Consider the following 21,044-nt stretch of genomic DNA (forward strand, 5'->3'; position numbering starts at 1 on the left):
GATGTAACTACATTAAGTGAATCCATTATTTTGTATTACACAGACATTTTCCATTAAATTAAGAAATCAATATATCTCTGTTACACTTCAAAGTTTATGGAAGTACATTTGAGGTTATCCACAGGGCAATCAAACAAGGCATATTCCCAGTAATTGTCAGTTATGTGTTGCAATGAAAATCCACTACAGTGCCTTCAAATTATTCCTCTAGGCATGCTAAAAACACACGACAACACTTTATTTCCTAAGTAAATCCAATGATGCCATGATTCTTAAAATCAAAACCAATCAGGTAGATGTTAGGAAATTAGAAGAAAATATGTTTATTGGAAAATAAAATTGTAAAACTAGTGAATCAGAATTATTCTGTATGCATATATCCCCACCACAGAAATCTCACATTCATGAAAAAAGAATCAGGAATTTCATCTGCAACCAGATATCTCCTTCTCTTTCTTCTGTTCCTCTAAAAGAGAATGTGTTGTGAAGAAATTTAGTGTTCTTTCTCTCACAGAATACTTATAATATGAATGATTTAAACCTTAGATTTGCATTTCCCAAGGTTCTCACTTAAGAAAAGAAAAAAATGTGTGATCAGGACTTAGTCTTTATGTAAATTATTATGTAAATTATCTATGAAATTATTATTACGTAGTCTTTATGTAAATTTAGTGTGTTTACTACACTAAATTTCTAGTGATACATTACTTGCATTTTCTATTCATATTGACTATTGTTTTTGGCATAGGGCAGATATCATGTAAATTATCTACATAGTACAGCAAAAATTGTCTCTAGGAAATATCATTTAATTCACATTTTGATTGAACTGATAACTTTAATAACTTAAAATCATAGAGATATATGAAGTATAAGTCATTTGAACACTATTCTCCAATTACCCCAGGTGGTACTATATTTTCTAGATGCTACCAACTACAGACATTACATGAAGATGTGACTACAGGTAAAATTACGAAGACACATTTACTTAAAAGGGAAGATTGAGTATGTGAAAAACAATTTCTGTTTATTAAACTGTTTGTCTATAAAACAAAACCTTTTTTTTCTAATTTGTCATGTACAGGTGCAACCACTAGACCACATCTGTGCAGGTTCCAAGCATTCACTGTCTCATTTGCTTGACTGTACTGAACACTGAACCAGAAGGCAAGCTCTTTGAAGAGCAAACAATATAGGTAACAGCATTATCTTATTACAATGTCTTGCTTAGAAATACAAACTTAGAATACACCCAATTTGTAGGCAGTGGAGAGCCAACATTTAGAGTTTAGTTACTGGCTTAGACAAACCTGAATGTGTCTTCCTCTAACTATATGACCTGGGTAAACAATTTAATATTTCTCTATTTTCTGAACTCTAGAGACTGTAATTTTAAATATCTCACATGGTTGCGGTAATGTAACAAATGATAATGTAACAGATTTAACATACTGAAATTAGTGCTAAAGAAAGCTTGTTTCTATTTCTGTTATGTAATTCTTATTGAACATTATCTCTGATGCTATCACTGTTTTGTTATTGCTGGTATCCTTAGAAATATACTGTGCCTTCTCTTTGATTTTTACAAAAATAACAGAAGTTGAGTAGTATTTCTCCACATAAAAGATCAAAAAAGAAGCTCACAGAACTCGGATGGCTGGCCTGAAGAACACAAAGCTGGAAAATGACAGCATTTTAAATGAAACCTAGTTGTTTAAATACATGTTTAAATCTCTTTCAGTAACTGTAACTGAATGAGGTGACAGCGTGTGTCCTTGACAGCCATTTCTTAGGTTATATGAATTACCATGTTGGCTGACTCGACATCTGTGTTCTATTCCTTGAAAACACCCTTAGGATGGCCAATCAGACCCTTTTGGAGTTAAGTAGGATGCACCACTCACTCTTCATCTACATTCTTATTCAAATCTCTCTCTTTCTCCTCTGTTCCTGGAATGAACCTTTCACTGAACCTTACCTTCTCTGCCCCTGAAAAGTTTCATCTTGAGATCACATCACTATACATTTAGTATACACCAAATGTCATGTGCCTTTTCTGACACACAAATACTTTAATACTCACTATGAGAAGCATGACTGGTTTGCATTCATTAAACTTTTAAACAATATTTAAAAATTCTGAAGTTGATATTTGCTACACATATGCAAATGTACACTTATGGGCTACGTGCTCAAGAAGGTATCTGAGAAATCCAGTAGTTTTAATTAATTGGCTCCTCCTAATTTAATGCCATATTTAATATGGCTCCCAAATGCCATATTTAAACAATGTGCATGAAATCATAAATTCATTGTAATTGTGTTTCATCTCCTTCTAACCTAAGGAAGAAACTCTGATACTGTAAAAGCATTTTGATACGCTGCATGCCTGACGGGTATTTTCTCAGGTGACAAGTGGAGATCATTAAATGCCGGGAGAAATAAGAGCTGCAAAGTGGCGAGCTGCCACATCACTTTAGCATGAATGAATTGAGAGAGCCGTTTTTGAGGCATGCTGGAGGTTCAGCTACAAAAGTGGCGATTTGTGAGTGTTTTAGAACTAAATACTTCCTTCAACTTTTTTCAATTATCTAAATGATTCTGTACGTTCCCCTTTATAAAGATATCATAAGGTGCACAGTATGCTTTCAAAAATGGTGCATAATATAAGCTTTGAATCACTGCAACTGTTTTAGATTTTGAGAAATATGGTAATTTCTTATGCTAGGTTTCCAGTCTGATTTATAGATAGAATTAGGGAGGGGTTTTTTTGCTTGTTTTAGACAAAGTTTGTGCAAATGTATTCTTAATGCATCTTTCACTATAGAATGGGGGGCAGAGCATACTTATAACAGTTCTTTTATTTTGTTTTTGTATCTGACAGGATGACAAAAAAATCCATCAAAAAGTAAAAAAATAACAGCTCCAAACATATACTCATTCACACATAAATCAACTACAAAATCTACGGTGTTAAGTAAATATGAATGGCTTTCCTCAGTAATGGAATCACCTTGAATTCCTCAAATCAATGGTTCACTGAAACTGAAGAACAATTTTCAAATACTGGCACATACATAATCTGGTTTATGCGGTGAGCTAGCTAGAACTTGTTCAATACAAGAACTTCATCTATCTGTTACACAATAAAAATACCTGCACAATACAGTCCCCTTAAGCACAAGATACTTAACAATATAGGTGTTATTACTTTAATATTTGAGGACTTCTTTTAGATACTTAATAATTTTGGAAGAAGTGAATTATAAAACTTAAAAAACACTATAAATAAAAGTTTTGTACTTACAGTTAAGCAAGTCTATTTAATATATATATGAGTGCTTATACTTTATACTAAAAGTTTGATAGGATACAATGTATACTACAGAAGTCCATATTATGGCACCTTATACAAAACAGAGATTTTATTCAAAATTATAAATAGTTATTCACAGCCTTCCCAGAATGAAAGTTATTCTTATAGCTCATAGGAAACTTTCCAAACCATTTGCAAATCTCACTTCATAAAGACATTCTATTGTCTGTTTATTTATTTTTCAGTATAGTTGGCATACAATATTACATTAGTTTCAGGTCTATAATGTAGTGACTCAGCATATGTATTTCTTCCAATGTGACCACCTCACGAAGTCTAGTAATCATCTGTCACCATGCAAACTTGTTACAATATCATTGATTATATTCCTCTTCATCTGTTTGACTTGTCTTCCACTCCCCTTCACTCTGGCAGCCATCGAATTGATCTCTGTTTCTGTGAGTCTGTTTTGGTCTTGTTTTGTTTGGTTTTCTGTTTTTTTATAGAGTTCACATATGTTGAAACCATATGGTATTTGTCCTCTGTCTTATTTCACTTAACATAATACCTTCTCAGAGTAGAATTATCTCAGTAATAATTTCTTCCTTGAAATTCTACTTTTTCCACACTTTGGAAAATATTACTAGAATATTATTTTGGATCCAAAAAGTGCATCATTGTGTATATTTCTAAGGAATGAATTTACCCTATAGGTCTATTACTCTTTTTAGTAACTTCCATCCCTCATAAAAAAGCTATTGCAACTCCCAGATGTTAACTAGTAAATTAACATTTTGCTCTCAACTAAAGAAAATAGTTCAAAGCTAAACCTAATATCATCCTGTGAGATGACCTAAAAACACAATTTTTCTACAATAATTTTATTGACCAACTCATATTATCTTCTGTTTCCCTATAGTTTTCAAACTGTTATAAATGTTTTGTTATCTTTCATTTAATTCTATATCAGTTTAATTCCAATTACATTAATTTCATTTAACTCCATATTCTTTCTGATAACCTGATCTTACTGTTCTCTGAGCCATAGTGAGTGAGACTGACATTTCATAAACAGCACGTATTGGAGATTAAACCTCTACTAATGTATTATCATTCTTACTGGAGGGTGATTTGCTGCTTCAGCAGGGAGTCTCAGCCAATGCGAAGGTAACGTTTCTTCAAGGGAACTGTTAATATTTCTTCTTTGCTGAAATCTCACATAATGGATCTTGCCTAAGGCTGATTAATGATTTCAGTACTGGAGCAGTGATTTGTAGCTAAATCAGTCCTCACTGGAGGGGATTCAGGGTTATTTCAGTCAATAATGTTAAGTAAGTGTAAATAGTAACTTCAGTTAACGCACATGTAATCTAGTAGGTAAGAAAGAGGGAGGCAATAAAAGAAAGTAAATAATGGTAATCCTGCTGTCTGTGCATTTCATTTACACTTGCAGCAGATACCGGGGAGAAACACACTGCAGTGTCATCAAACCCATGGAAGTACTTCACTGCAACACATTTTCTACATTGAAAAAGCAATTTCCCAAACAAGTAAAAGCAAATTGAGCTAAGTGCCTAAAATAAATCAGCATCTTTCCCTCCCTTTTTTAGTCCATATCACCTTCCCTGCTAGAGAAGAAATTGGACAAATAACCTGGAATGAAACATATGCAAGACAGATTTAAACCAGTGGGAAGGATATCCTTTAGGATAATACCCTACAAGCTTCAAGGGTTCCAACATTATTTATGCTACCCAAGCACTAGGGATTCCATCTTCTGAAACAATGCAGGGCATCTAGCCATAGGAAATGACCTTGAGATCCCTTTGCCCTCAGGACTGTATGAGGAATGTGTAGAATCAGTGCTCTCTAGCCACTCAATTTAATCCTTCTTTGTAAACATGAAGTCAATATCAATAAAAGACAGTAATATAACTACACTTAAAGACAATGTTATAGACCTCAATGTGTATCTTCCAATGTGTATTTCACTAACGGTCCTGCTTCCCACTGTTCTAATGATTTCTAAACAGAAAGCAAGAAAATTTACAGACGTTCTGATATGCATTGTTTCTCTGAGGTTCCTGGCTTTTGACTAGCAAAATTAAGTCATAAAACCCAGTCTAAATAACAGAGCCAGGGGAGGAAGAAATGGTTGTGAGTCAAAGGCTGCATGCAGGTCTAGACACACACTGGCTGTGAGCACAGCCATAGTGAAGCAAAAATGAGAGCTGTTGAACCCTTGACTTAGCTAAATAACATAATTCTACGTAAAACACAAAATATGGCCCCACATTTGTTTACTTTGTTTTCAAAAGCCTGGAAGAATAGGAACTTACTTATTCAATATTTCAAAGAATGCTTGTGCATTTGTAACATGAAGAATTTCCACCTGTTACTTAAAGAATGTGCATAAAAGGCTACAAAAATTGGGATTTGGCTTCTAAAATATGTCAAGCCTCCTTTCAATGTTGACCTCTACAAACATTATGCAGCTCCCACCCACACTTGTGTGCCCAAATACACACATATCATGAATCTACGGTTTTTAACCTTCAGTCAGAATGGATAAGAATCTGTATCTGACCCTTTAATCGAATCAATACCAAACTATATATCTCAGTGAATATTAGAAAGAATATTGAAAACATCAGTGTTTTCTATGATAGGTTCAAAAGGTCAAATGGAAAATTAATTTTACCAAGGGGAGAGTATCTACCTTCTATGATAAATATAAGAGTTTAGTAGACCCATTATTTGGTTATTTAAGTCAAACTTCTTGGCTTCATGTACTGCTAGTTTTTAAATAGCTTTATTAAATATAATTCACATAGCAAACATTTCACTCATCTAAAATGTGCAGTTCTATGGATTTGACATATTCATGGAGTTGTAAAACCATCACTGTAACACAATTTTAAAACATTTTCATCACCAAGATGAAACTCCATGCTCATTATCTGTCACTCCTTAAACCTGTACTCCACCCTGTTACTAGGACTAATTTCTTTCGTTTCTATAAATTTGCCTGTCCCAAACAGCTCTTACAATGGAATCATATACTCTATGGTCTTTTGTGACTGGTTCATTTCATTTAGCATACCGTTTACTTTCAAGGTAAATCCTTGTAGCATGCGTGAGCCACCATTCATTCCCATACCGTGCTAAACGATGTTCCACTGTGGACACAGCACAATTCTGTTCCACCCATTTGTTGGTGGGCATTTGGGTCGTTAATCACTTTTTGAATACTAGGAATAACATGGTTATGAACAATTTTGAAGTAGTTTTTGTATGGTCTTATGTTTCCATTTCTCTTAAGAATATATAGGAGTAGAATCACGCAGTCATATGGTAACACTATATTTAACATTTTGAGGAGCTATGAAACTGTTTCCAAAGCAACTGCACTTCTTTGTATTCCTAACAGCAGCATGTGATGATGCCAATTTTTCCAACTTCTAACAACACTTGTTATTATAACCACCCTTATGGGTCAGAAGTGTTATCTCATTATAGTTTTAATTTGAGTTTCCTTAACAACTAACCATGTTATCATCTTACATGTGATTATTGGGCATCTGTATATTGTCTTTCTATATTTGTACACTTTTAAATTGTCTTTCTGTCATTTTATTGTTGAATTGAAAGAATTATTTTTTATATTCTGCATATATTTTGATGTATTTGGTTTAAAATATTTCTCTGATACTGTGAATTGTCTTTCACTTTCTTAATAGTATTCTTTGATGCACAAATATTTGTCATTCTTATAACACTAAGTTTGTATAATGTTTCTTTTGTTTTTTTCTTCTGTTGGTATCATGTCAAAAAAGTCTTTGCCTAACCTAAGGTCATGAAGATTTACTTCTATATTTTCTTCTAAGAGCTTTATAACAATTAACTCTTACATTTTGGCCTGTGATCCATTACAAGCTCATTTTTTTTTTGTTTGGAGGAAGAATCCCACTTCATATATTGCTTGTGGATATCCAGATAAAGAGCCTAGTTGGTAAGGTTTTCATACTGTATGAGATACTTGCTTATTTTAAGCCTCAGTGTATTTATTGGTATGATGGGGAAGAATGATATAAGTACTTATTTACTGAGTTATTTTCAGGATTGAAATCAATAATATGTAAAAATTCTATATGAAATAGTACTTTCATTTTAGCTCTTAATAAATCTCCATGGGATATCTTTATTTACTTCTGTTCCCCATACTTTCTCCTCATTGTTATCTGTTTCTATGAAAAGATTGTATCTTCTCTTTTTTTCTTATTCCTACCCCTGCCAAATAAATAAATTTAGGTAGGTAGATAAGTAGATAGATGATGATAGACAGATAGATAAAATTGTCTCTATGTGACTATCTCAGCTGCCTCATAAGAAATATCTGATGAGATAATCCATAGTTAAAAATGCAGAATGATTAAAAATAGTATTTATAATAGAATTATATTGTTTTCATACAAGGCCTGTCCATAAGGTATCCAGCCATGGATATAAAAAGTAGAGACATTTACTGAAGAAGATATGAGATACAAGAACCATTGTAAGCAGGACAATGATGCCTCAGTCCCTTTCAAAGCAAGTACCTCGGGACCTCCCACAGTTCTCCCAATCATCACCAGCTGCCCTTTCATATTCTCCTGAATCTCATTAAGTCATCTGAAGTCTCTTCCCTTTCAAAGGTGATTTTAGTTTTGGGAAAAGCCAGAAGTCACAAGGAGCCAAATCCGGGCTGTAGGGTGTCTGAGTCACCTGAGTGATTTCATGTTTCACAAAAAACAAACAAACAAACAAACAAAAAACCTTTGCACAAGATGTGACGCATGAGCAGCTAGTTGTCATGATGAAGATGCCAATCATCAGTTGCCCATAGCTGCAGCTTTCTGAATCATTGGGATAGATTGTATGGAGAAATGTTCAAGCTTAATGCAAAGTTTTGTGCAGATTTGTTGCTCTATTCACTCAGTCATTTTGAATGTGATGGCCACACAGTACACATGCTCACTCATTGGCATCTACTGCCCCCACTGAGTACTACTGTGAACAGTGAAATTGTCATTGTTCACACATGCACATTCCAACACACTGTCCTTGGCTGCCAGGGTATATTGATTCTGTGCAAAACGCTCTTGTTACGTTAACAATGCCTGGATTTTTTTCTGGGCAGCCTTCCTGTAGATACAATTATAGTACCATAACATTTATTAGCTTTATTTATTTATGTATTAAAGTTTCTTTTACTATAAACCTAGTGTGATATAATAAGAAAGATACGTGGTCTCTGTGTTTGTTCCTGGCACAGAACTCCTAAAACCATTATAATTTCCTGATTGATAAAAGAAATAGGAGCATCTTTTGTTTTAATGAAGTAAATAGATAGCTTCAGGATGAAGCCTAGTGACTAAAAGACTAAGCCTTGGTTAGAAGCTTGGAACTTTCAGCCTCACCCCACTACTTCTGAGGAGAGGGAAAGACCCAGGACCGAATTCATCACTAATAGACCATGATTTACTCCATCACACTTGTAATTAAACCTCCACAAGGCCACATAAACAACAGGATTCAGAGAGCTTTTGGGTTGGTGAATACCAGAGGGGCTGGGAGGTGGTGCATCTCAGGAGGGCATGAAGCTCTACACACCTCCCCATCCTACCTTGACCTGCACATCGCTTCCACTTGAGTGTTACTGACAGTATCCTCTTTAATAGACTGGTGACAGTAAGTAAAGCACTTTCCTGAGTTCTGTGAGGTATTCTCCCAGATTATAACATTTACAGAAGGGGTCCTGGAAATCCCTGCTTGATAGCTATACAGAGGTACAGGTAACTCACTCAAAGGTGCAGAAAACCTTTGCAAGTTATTAGCTATATGACCTTGAGAGAATCGTTTTCACCTACATGTATTTGCCAATTTAGTCCCATGAAAGTAACAGTATCTCTCAGGAATTTCATGAGAATGGCATGATATAATGTATGTGGAAATTCTGTCAAGGTGTAAAGCACTAGATGAATGTTATTTACTTAAAAGCTAATTTCAGCTTGAGAGAAAAAACAAGAGTAAATTTATAATTAAATTGTTTGAAAATATAAAAAATAATGATTATTTTTAAATGTCTAAAATATTTTAATAAGTCATGTATATAATATTGTAAAATATAAAGTAATTATAGAATTCTGCATCTTTAAATCATTCCCACAGCTTACAAATAAATATTATAATAAATTATTGAACTATGAACTCTTTTTCCCCACTTTGAATTTATCGTGTGTAAGTTGTTGAGTCCATTAGACAACTAATAGTGGATCCTGAAGTAATGAAACATTTATATTATATTCCTTTCTCAATAACCAATAATACCATTGCAAATCAAAGAGTATGTAATTCTTCCACTGATAGTTTTCAAGAAAAGTACGTGAGAAAAATATTTTCTTTTTGCAATAGAAAAAAAGAGTGCCAGAAATGATGGGACATTGTATTACTTTACGTAAAACTATAACACATAAACATAACCAAACATCAGTGGAGGCACAATGCTTTATGTTATTAATTACTGAAATTTCATATTTTTAAGTCTCTGCTTTTTTCAGTTAGAACTAGATGAAAACCAAATAGCTCACCCAGAATTAATTACAAAGAGAGTGTTTTGGGGTTCTGAATTATAACAAAATTGTTAGTGAACATTTATTTAATTTTGAAACAGATGCTAACTGATTGATTTCAAAGAGCAATTTCAAAGCTGCATAAAATATTCATACTCTAAACTTTAAAAACATGTTATAAAAAGAGGGAGCAGTCTAGAAGCTACAAAAATTGTACCTAATTGTGTTAATGCCATGGATAATGTCTAGTAGTTCACTGTGTCTATAATACATACTTCCCTTTAAAATGTTCAGGGCAAAATGCCCTGGTTCCAAGTTTTGGAATTGCAGAGATTCTGGTATGGGCACATGGGGTGGAAAGAGAATATTTGGATAAGGAATGGCGTGGTGGGAGCTGTTGGTCAACAATAGTATCTGCATGGCCATTGTAACATCTTTGATCCTCTGCTAATAATAGAAATATGCATGCAGAATTATAGTTGATGTACCAAAAAGTGGTAAAATACTTCTTCTTAGAACCCTTGCAAACATAACATTTGTGGAATAGGTACACATATTCAGAGTACAGCTTTGAGGCCCTTTTCTAACATTGAAATAAAATAGTTATAAATAGCAAAATACAAGTAATTAAAATTTTAACACACTTTCCCTACATTAACTAGAAATACACAACTGCAAAGTGTACCTATATTTTTTGGCTCTGAAAAGGTGTATTCTTATAAAGTGCAAGAACGTTATGCTCAAACAAAATTTAATTTATTGCTAATAACACATGAGGTTCAGAGTGGACAGGTATATGTCAGTAATCCAACTTAGTTTTCAAATACTGAGTTATTTTCAAATAATATTTAATTTAAAAATATGTTGGTACATTGAGTGTTATGGTGGAAGTTACAGAGTCTGGAAATTTGTATCAAAGTAAGAATACAACATGCCATTGATATGTCAATATCATAGACCATGGGCAAAGTCATGGGTACAAATAAGTACAATAAAATACATTTTATTAAATTTTATAATGTGATGGTTAATTTTATATATGAACTTTTAGCCTTGGGATACCCTGATATCTGGTTAACCATTGTTTCTGGGTGTATTGATGAAAGTGTTTCCAGGAGAGATTACATTTGTATCAGCAGACTAAGTAAAGCAGTCTGTTTCTGTCATCCATATGGTCATCATTCAATCTATTCAATGCTTGAGCAAAATAAAAAAGCAAATAAAAGGAGAATTATCTCTACAGATGAAGGCTGGAGCTGGGACATCAACCTTCACCCACCCTCAGAATGTGACTGGTGCCATAGATGCTTCTGGTTCTCAGGCCCTCAAGCTCAGTCTGGAACTGCACCCACCACCTTGGAAGGGTCTCCACCTTACAGACAAAAGATCATGGGGTTTCTCAGCTTCCATAATCACACGAGTCATTTCCTCATAATCTCTTCCTCTCTCTCATATTTGTTTGTTTATTTAGTTGTTTATCTGTATAGTAAGAGTTCTCTCAAAAAATTCAGGCTCACACATAGTACATATCTATGTGTATATATGTCTGTATACATATACATATGTTACCATCAGTTTTTAGCTAATTGTTAATAAAAAGAAAAGGGAGCAAAGGGAATTAGGTATTAATCCATTCTGATTAATATACTGGGGAACATAAGCCTGATTGTTTCACCAGGAAACCCCACTCCACACCCCAGGAAATTAAAGTATTTCCCCATTGGGTGGGGGTGGTGCACAGTGAGGTGCTTGATCAAAGAGGCCTGTCAGTTTAACTGGGGTGTGTAAACCTATGAAAACCTTGCAAAATCTTGAGAAGATGGTTGATCATTTTGAAAAACACTTCTGTTTTTTTTTCCAACCCCAAGATATGTAATCTCAGGGAAACAAAGAAGTTCTTTCCCTCTAGCTCAGCTGGGACCCCACACTTGCCCCTGCACTTGCACAACACTTCTCCATAGCTATGTGGCCTTAGCAGCCACAATGACCTTGGCTGTATGGACGACACACAAGCTCCAGGAGGGATCCCGAGTATCACAGCTCAGGGATGAGCTGTGGCTGGAAACACATGTTAAACCAGCTGGATGCTGGACTGAACTTTCATATGGAGCAGCAACTCTGGGCAGTGGCCTTTATTCTGGCCTCACTGAAGACAAGATTGGACCTTTTCCATGGTGGGACAGACAGAAATGGGACATTGAAAATTCAGGAGGAGAACTTTCCTTAATTTTATATAATCAATTAATTTTACCATAAAATCCCATCCTCCCATGTGGATCTCAGAAAATTCTTTTCCTCGTGACACTGCAAGAACTCTACTTCTACAATTACACACATATATGTAGTGTTTAATACACAATATTATATATGTTTAATATACACTATAGTATTTATAAATATACTGTATTTAATATACTATAAACACTATTGTGTTTAACATTTATATGTGTTTGTAATATATGATATAAATAAATTGTATGTATATTTCTCTGGAGAATTCTGACTATGCAGATTTTGGTATCGGGATTGGGCTGCTACTATGACAAATATCTAAAAATGAAAAATTAGCTTTGGCCATGAGCAATGGGTAGATACTGGAAGAATAAGGCACATGCTAGAAAAAGCTAAGATTTACATAAAGGGATTCTAAATGTGATTCTGGTGTCATGCTCAGAAATTGAAGAGGAGAGCTGCAGAAACAACTTTCATATTCTTAGATACTACATACATAATCATGAACAAACATTTGGTAGAAAGATAGGTGATAAAGGCCATTCTGACGACATGTAAGATGGAAATGAGGAATATGATACTGGGCACTGGAAATGTGATGCTTGTTATAAAAGGGTGAAGGGCTCAACTTAATTCTGTCCATGTTCTAGTGTTTCGTAGAAAGCAAAAATTGCAAGAGATGAAATTAGCTATTTGCCAATGAAATTTTAGCTCAGGTGCTGAAGGAGCAGTTTGGTTTCTCCTAATGTTCATAGTAAAGTGTGAGAAGAGACAAATAAATTGAAGGTGGAATTGTTATGCAAAAAATAATCAGAACCTAAAGATTTAAAAAACTATCCATGTATCCATATAGCAAAAAAATAACATGTGTTTGGATAAGAGCATCAAGGATGAGGCTGTGGATGAGGTCTTCTCAGAGAGCCCCGTGGGCAGAGTCTGAAGAAGCCAAAAAGACAGGGCCACCATCCTGAGCTGTTGGGTTGGCCCCATTACCCCAGCAGGTCCTGCTGACAGAGCATTAACCCAAAGACTTCATATAATTTGCCTTTGCTGAACTCACTTGATACACATCACATTTCCTTCCTTTTGATTTTCCCTTCTGGAATGGGAATGTCTATCTTCTACCTGCTCCATCATTGAATTTTGGAAATGCATAACATACCTGGTTTTACAGGTTCACAGCTTAAGATAAATTTTATCTCAGGATGAATCATTCCTACAGTTTCACCCATATCCAATTTAGATGATATTTAGATACAACTCGAGACTTTAGCGCTGATGCTGGAATGAGAGAAAACTTTGGAGGTTATTTGGATGGAAAGAATACATTTAGCAAGTGGAAGGACATAAATTTTGGGGAACCTGTAGTGAATTGGTATGTACTGAAAGTGTACATGTTCCTACGTTTAATATTTATACCCTAAACCCTAATATAATGGTATTTGTGGGTGGGGCCATTAGGAAATAATTAAGTTTAGATGAGGTTCTGGGGTTGATACCCTCATAATGAGATTAGTGTCCTTTTAATAAAGGGAAGAGATAGGAGGGTCCTACATCTGTATGTCCCCGCAGAGAAGAAATCATGTGAGCACACAGGGATACCATCCCACCTGCAACCCAAAGAGTTTGGTCTCACCAGGCACCAAACCTGTCAGTACCTTGACCTTGGAGTTTCCAACATCCAGAACAATAAGAAATAAATATTTAGTCTGTAATCTACTCAGTTAATTTTATAATAATAGCCAGAGCAGACTAAAGACATATAATTATCTATAAACAAAATACTTGAAATAAAAAAAGGAAATTAATACAAAACTTAAATTTTGGAAGATAGACATCACAGAATATGCCATATCCCCTAGTTCTCAAGGGATGAACAAGGTTTGGACTAATTTTCTTAAAGAGAAGTTATTTTCCTGGAAGAGGGCTGAAAATTAAAGTTCACTGTGACTAGAAAATTCCTTCACTGTCCCAGTAAAGATCAGGCTTGCAGAAAGTGAATTATGAGGAAGTATCAAAGGCTACATAATGAAAGTCAGTTTATTGTATAAAACTACTTGCTGTAGTTCATAAAACCTTTTTTAAGATTTGATTTACATATTTTCAGAGAAAGGGGAAAAGAGGGAAAAAGAGAAGAGAAACACTGATGTGTAAGAGAGACATCCCTCAGCTCCCTCACACACGCCCCCCTTATGGGGACCTGGCCTACAACCCAGGCATGTGCCTTGACCAGCAGATAAACCCAAACCAGCAACCTTTCGGTTCATAGGCCAGTGCTCAATCCACTGCACCACACGAGCCTGGGCTTAAACTTACTTGTTTTTCGGTTTGTCAGTTTTCTTTGGCTTTAGTGAATCTAAGTTATCCTAACAATCACTCAGTTATGGATCAAAGCATGAGTATTTGAAGTGGCCTTAAACAATATCATGCACAGGACTCTTCAGGAGGCCTGAAGAAAGCCACCAGCATTGTTGCACACTTCAAATGAAGAGGCATTCACAACATTTTAAAGAACTCTATGCAATCATTTTTAGCATGTTTTTCATTAAATTAAGCCATTTACTGACTCCCTGCCTCAATCTAAATCTTTCTTCTGGAACTATGGAGAAATAGATTTTACCCCATGTAGGTTACATGACCAGAATCAGAATAGCATCATGAAAAGAGAAATGGTTTATGAGTCCAACAAAATAGAAGATGCAAAACCTTTTTTATAAGATGAGAAATGTCACTCAACTTTTCTTTTGTGCCACTTAGGCAAATCATGTAACCCCTTTGTGCTTAATATTTACATCCAGGGGCATTATAAATTTATCAGCTCTGATTAGTAACTATTGGCTCATCATCTTTAGTCCTTTTCAATAGTTAATATGTATGATTATCTTTTCACACACTCCCTGTTATCTTGCCCTTCCCAGTTATACAGTTTCAGTCTTCCCATAAGTTTTCATGAGACAGTTTGCAAATCTCACAACATTCTTCGGTTTTCCATTGGATGCCATGGTTAACATCTTTCAGATGGTGAGCCCAGAACTAAGCTCAATACTGCAAATGAACTGCTTAATGCAGGGAGTTTTATCTCCTGTTACTAGGTACAATGTTTTGTTAAAAAACTGCTTAAGTATGTAAAGAACTCACACAACTCTACCTCAGGAAGACAAACAACCCAATTAAAAAGTGGGCAAAGGACCTGAACAGACACTTCTCCAAGGAGGACATAAAGAAGGCTCTGAGACATATGAAAGGATGCCCGGCAGCACTAGCCATCAGAGAGATGCAAATTAAAACCACAATGAGATACCACCTCACACAGGTGAGAATCGCCAACATAAACAAAGCAACAAACAAGTGTTGGAGAGGATATGGAGAAAAGGGAACCCTAGTGCACTGTTTGTGGGATTGAAGATTGGTGCAGCCACTGTGGAAAACAGCATGGAATTCCCTCAGAAAACTAAAAATGGATCTGCATTTTGACTCAGTAATTCCACTACTGGAATTATATCCTATGAATCCTGAAACACCAATTCAAAAGAACCTATGCACCCCGGTATTCATAGCAGCACAGTTTACAATAGCCAAGTGCTGGAAGCAACCTAAGTGCCCATCATTAAATGAGTGGAGCAAAAAACGATTATACATTTACAAGATGGTATACTACACACCAGTAAGAAAGAAGGAGATCCTACCCTTTGCAAAAACATGGACAGAAATCCATGGTTAGCATTGGATGCTGGAGAACATTATGCCAAGTAAAATAATGCAGTGAAAGACAAATACCATATGATCTCACCTATAAGTGGAACCTAATCAACAAAACAAAAAATGAATCAAAATATAACCTGAGACATTGAAATTAAGAACAAACTTACAGTAACCAGAAGGGAGGTAGGAGGGGATAATGGGAGGACAAGGGGGAAGGGTTTTCAGGAACATCTATAAAGGACACATGGACAGAGCCAAAGAAAGGTAGGATTGAGGGTGGGAGGTGGAGATGGCTGGGGTTGGGGGGAATGGTGGGGAAAATGGAAACAACTGTACTTGAACAATAAAAAATAAAATAAACTGCTTAAGATTGACTTAGGTTTCTCTTTGTTTATTCATCTTAATAAATACTAGCTATAGATTTGTATTGAACTTTTAATTGAAATCACTTGAAATTTAAATATTAAGTCCGCAATAGTTGGTATTTGGATATTTCCTAGTGACATCTAAAATCTTAATATCCACATATTTAAGTTTGCCCTATTGGTCTTCAGGAAGACTTTATTTTTTTTCTTAGGCTCTCTATGTTTGTTAGTGACATTTTTTATATTTCTTTCCTATTTTCTCAGAAAGAATATTATGAATTAAAATTTTCTGATCAATGTTTAAATTGGCCACAAATTTATGAATATTAATTTTATATTCAACAACCTTACTCAATCAACACTGGTTCTTTTAGTTGATTTTTAAATTATATACATTTATCTGCAAACAATACTTGTCTCTTACCCGCATCAAAAAATGATCTCAGTGTTAGTTCTTTAAAAAATTATTCCCATTAAACTGACTTTTATTTCCCTTTGCAACAAAGTAAGATAGCACATTGACTTTATTTTTATAAAATAGATTTTCTATTCTTATCAGGAATCAATTTCTAATTCTGTCAAATATATTTTAGACCTTATTTTGTATTAATTCATGTTTTTCTTACTCAGACATTTTCATACATGAATCTATAGTTTTTCAAAATCTTCATGTTTCTTTTTATATTCATCAGAGTATAAACCAATACACATTTCCTACTCACATAACCATAGCTAACTTAATAGTAACAATGTGGTTTTAATAAGAAAATAAGTGTATTTTCTAAGATGTATCCTTTCATAAGCTAGACTAATTTCTCTTGTTGTCCCTCCTATCACACTGGTACATTATCATTTTACATCTCCACTGTATCAGTACCTCACAGTGTTTTTAAAATAGCCATACATCCAGTATTTTATTTAATATGTCCCATAATATTGCACAGTTGAAATGCCAGGAATTTCATTGCTATTGAAACAATTAAAATAGCAGGAAGCTTACAGCACAATGCTGATGTTGCTGATTCTAAGACCAAGTAAACATGTGGTTTTCAAAGAAAAACAAATTTTAATAACGATTCTCATCTTGTAAAGCATATTGAAGTGATTTAAGGACTTTTCATTATACTGGGCTACCAATTTCAAGTCCAGGGTTAGATCTGCATGGCAGTTCCCCTGGAGAATACCCTTAGGGTACTCTGATTAAAACTGTCATTTGATGACACATCATGCTACAGTACTTCTTTTTTTCCACATGGAATGGTAGATCAAATTATGTTAAATTATAGAGAAGGGATGATGTCAGGTGACAGTGTAAAAATCTTTGATGTAGAGATGTTTCAAGTTAACTTCAAAGCTAGACCCTGCTGTATATAAGAAGGAACATAAGTGTATCTTGATTAGCATGTTTTCATCTATTCCATTACTCACTTTTAAGTAGGTCCCAATTGCTTTGATAAAACACTGGTGTTATGGATTATGTACCATCTGCCCAAATTCACACATTGAAACATTAACCCCAATGTGGTGAGGTGGATACCGGCCAGCAGTATCCATCCCCGCTGCAGATGCTCGAGATACGAGAAAAATACACACGGACTACCGAGTCCTGTGGAGGAATAGGAATGGAAAGGCCACTCCCTCAAGGGAGGAGCACTGACCTTCCTGCCCCAGCAGGCTTTTATTAAGAATACAGATACAGTTTGTTGATTGTAGTCTGGCAGGGAAGATCAAACAAGTAGATAACTTTCAAAGAGCTGAAAGGGTTCACCCTGAGTTTGGGGTTTTATCATCTAAAAGCTACAGGACCTAAAAGGCTAGTTTCATTTCCTGCCTGTGCCTTCATATTCTAATTCAAGAGCATCCTCAGCAAGCATGTTTCACAAGATCTTGCATATTCTCTGCCCCAGGTCTAATTACTCCGGGGGTCCGCTGACTCTAGTCTGGACTGCGCCACCCCTTGTTATATCAGCAGGTCTAAATCGGGCAGAGGAGACAAGACAAAGGCAGCCGGGAGATTAGGATTTCTCACAGCCAGAACAAGGATTCAGGCTTTGTCAGAGCCGATGGGGCAGGGGTTAATTGCCCCCTCATTTCCACAGCCCCCCGTATCTCTTCCCTGAAGGCCTCTTCCCACGTGATTGTGCCAGTCTTAGATCCATTCTCTTCTGAGAAATGTTACCCATCTTTGGCTCACAGACCAAGCAATGGGGGCCAGGCAAGGAGCAGGTAGCACTCCTAAGCCAAGCAGATAAGCTTGTCTCCTTAGTGTCTCCTGGTTTGGAGGTCTCTGACTCAGCCTTGGCCATGGGGGGTTACAGCTTCCTGAAACCAGGCAGGGTGGACCCCAACAATGTGGCCTTAATTGAAGGTAAGGCCTGGTAATTAGGTGATAAGGGTATGATTCTAATCCAGTAAGAGTTGTTACCAGGAAAAAGAAGCCACGTGTGGATGGAGAGGTACTACTGTTTTAAAGTCAGGAAGAGAGGCCTCACCAGAAATTAATCCTCCTGGGACCTTGATCTTAGACTACAAGCCTCCAGAACTTAGAGAAAGTGGACTTCTGTTGTTTATGCTATACAGTCCATGGTATTTTGTGATGACCATTCAAGTAGACTAATGCAATTAGACTCTGTTTATATTTTGGAAACTGTCATATAAGACACACTCCCTTAATGACCACATAAATGAAGACACAGCTTTGCTGACTTAAATAATCCTAAACTCTTTTAGTCATGGTAATACATGAGAACCTGAAAATACTTTGTGATATTCAAACAGACAACTGCAAGCATGCCTTTTCCATAGATGACTGAAAGGATGGATCTGCCTGAGAGTGTCAGTCAGAAGCTTTAATTGATGCCATTGATATCAACAAACTATGTTATTGAAAAACACTGAAACTAGCTGTATGCAGTCTTCAAATGTATATAGTGTGTGTATAGATGTATGTGTAGTTGTTAGAAATCTCATAATTCAAAGATAAAAACTAAATACTTCATAGAGACAGATTTTCTGATAGAAGTGAGATGAGTTTTATCTCTTTATAGTTGGATATAGCTCCTCTGTATTTTGAAAATATATAAAGGAAAGATATCAACAGTATGAAAGAAAGTAAATAAGACCTAAGATTCCCAGGTCTCTGTAGCTGTGATACCTATATTTCTTTACATTTGATGTGAATTTCTTGTTAAGAGAGAAAAGTAAGTTGTGTGTTCTGTGAACAGAATGCATGAGGGTGTACTGAACTGAAAAATAATGTGGTGTATTGCCTCTAAAGCAGCCATGTGCACAGGGAAAAAATAAAAAGTTGTGAGAAATTACATATTTCTTCTCATGTGCATCAAAAGCTAAAAGAGCAATAAAAGAAGACATTCATTCTAATACACAAGTGTTTTTATCCCTTCACACAAAGAGTTCTAGGATCAGCCACTCTTATTTATCTTCTAGCTCTTACTACTCATTAGTGATTTAACAATTGAAAATACATCATTAAAGTTATGGTCATCTTTGAAATATAGGGTTCAGTGTAGAACAGTTATTTAGAAATGATACCAATAAATGTGTTAACATAATTCACTAGAAAGTGGAATTTAGTGTGAATGGGTTTCCCATGGGTCCTAAGATTTACTGATGTATTAAAATTTTGAAAAGTCTTTACCATACACAAGCTCTAAAGTAAATGTGAATTGAAGCATTAACCAAAAATACAGCCAAGCACGAGGACACTAGGCCTTGGGGGACAGGTCTTAGGTACTAAGCAGGGACATATGAAAGCAGCGTATGGCTCAGAGCTCAGACCCAAGATCTGATACCCAGAAGTGTGCTACAGATGTTTTTCTCAAATATACATATATGATAAATCACATGAGAATTAATACAAGTAAAGCAAACTCACAAGTATAAATATAAGACAGAAGTTATGATAAGAGATACAGATCATTTTTTCAGAAGGAAAACTCTTTTCCTACATATATATTCAAATAAAAAGCAACATTATAATCAGAAGATTGCTCATTGAGCTCAAATTCAAGTGAAAGTAGGGAGAGTTGGATGAGTCATATGAATGTCAGCTGTCACTATACCATGTTATTTTCCTGAATGCACATGAACTAGAAGAACATTCCTGTTGGTGTTTGCTTTTCCTGTGGGGATGCTAATGACATGCTGACAAATTAAAACTCTCTGAGAGATGTCCTCCAGGCTCTTCCCCTATTAACATATTAACTGGTTTCTTTTTCCCTTCCCCTTGAAACTTCTTTGGGCAAATGATTCATATTAAGTGCTCCAGGTTGCCTTGCATCTTTCCCCACCATCTCATTTCTTGTCAGATCTCTGATTTTGTTTAGGAATGCGTTTGGGGTGGCTGGCTGCTGCCCCAAATTAAATAGGACCTGATTTTTCTCTTGATACACTATTTTCCCTATTGCCAGTGATTAGTTCAAACATGCTTATGTTATTAACTCTGGCTCCTAAAATGCTTAGTGAAATAGGTTGAGTGACTTTTGGTAAAGTTTTTTTTTTTAATCTCCTAAGTGAAAACCATGAGAAGAGGTGTTCTTTTCCCTATGAGTATTGTTGAGTCTGAGTATCACAGATTGGACAAATAAAACTATTGTCCTGTAATCTATCTTCTCACTACTGAAAAGTAGTAATGAACAATTTTGGCAGTAATAAACAGAGAAGAATATATGCTAGATTGTGGACTACATTCAGGTATTGAATTTAGTAATCTTGATGTCCTCTCTACGACTGAGTACCCAGGTACATGAGATATAACTAGTCTTTAATGAGGATCCAATTTAATGTCGTATTTTA

The sequence above is a fragment of the Phyllostomus hastatus genome, unplaced genomic scaffold (assembly GCF_019186645.2).
Source record: "Phyllostomus hastatus isolate PE091 unplaced genomic scaffold, TTU_PhHast_1.1 phas_contig_58, whole genome shotgun sequence".
Lineage (NCBI taxonomy): Eukaryota > Metazoa > Chordata > Mammalia > Chiroptera > Phyllostomidae > Phyllostomus > Phyllostomus hastatus.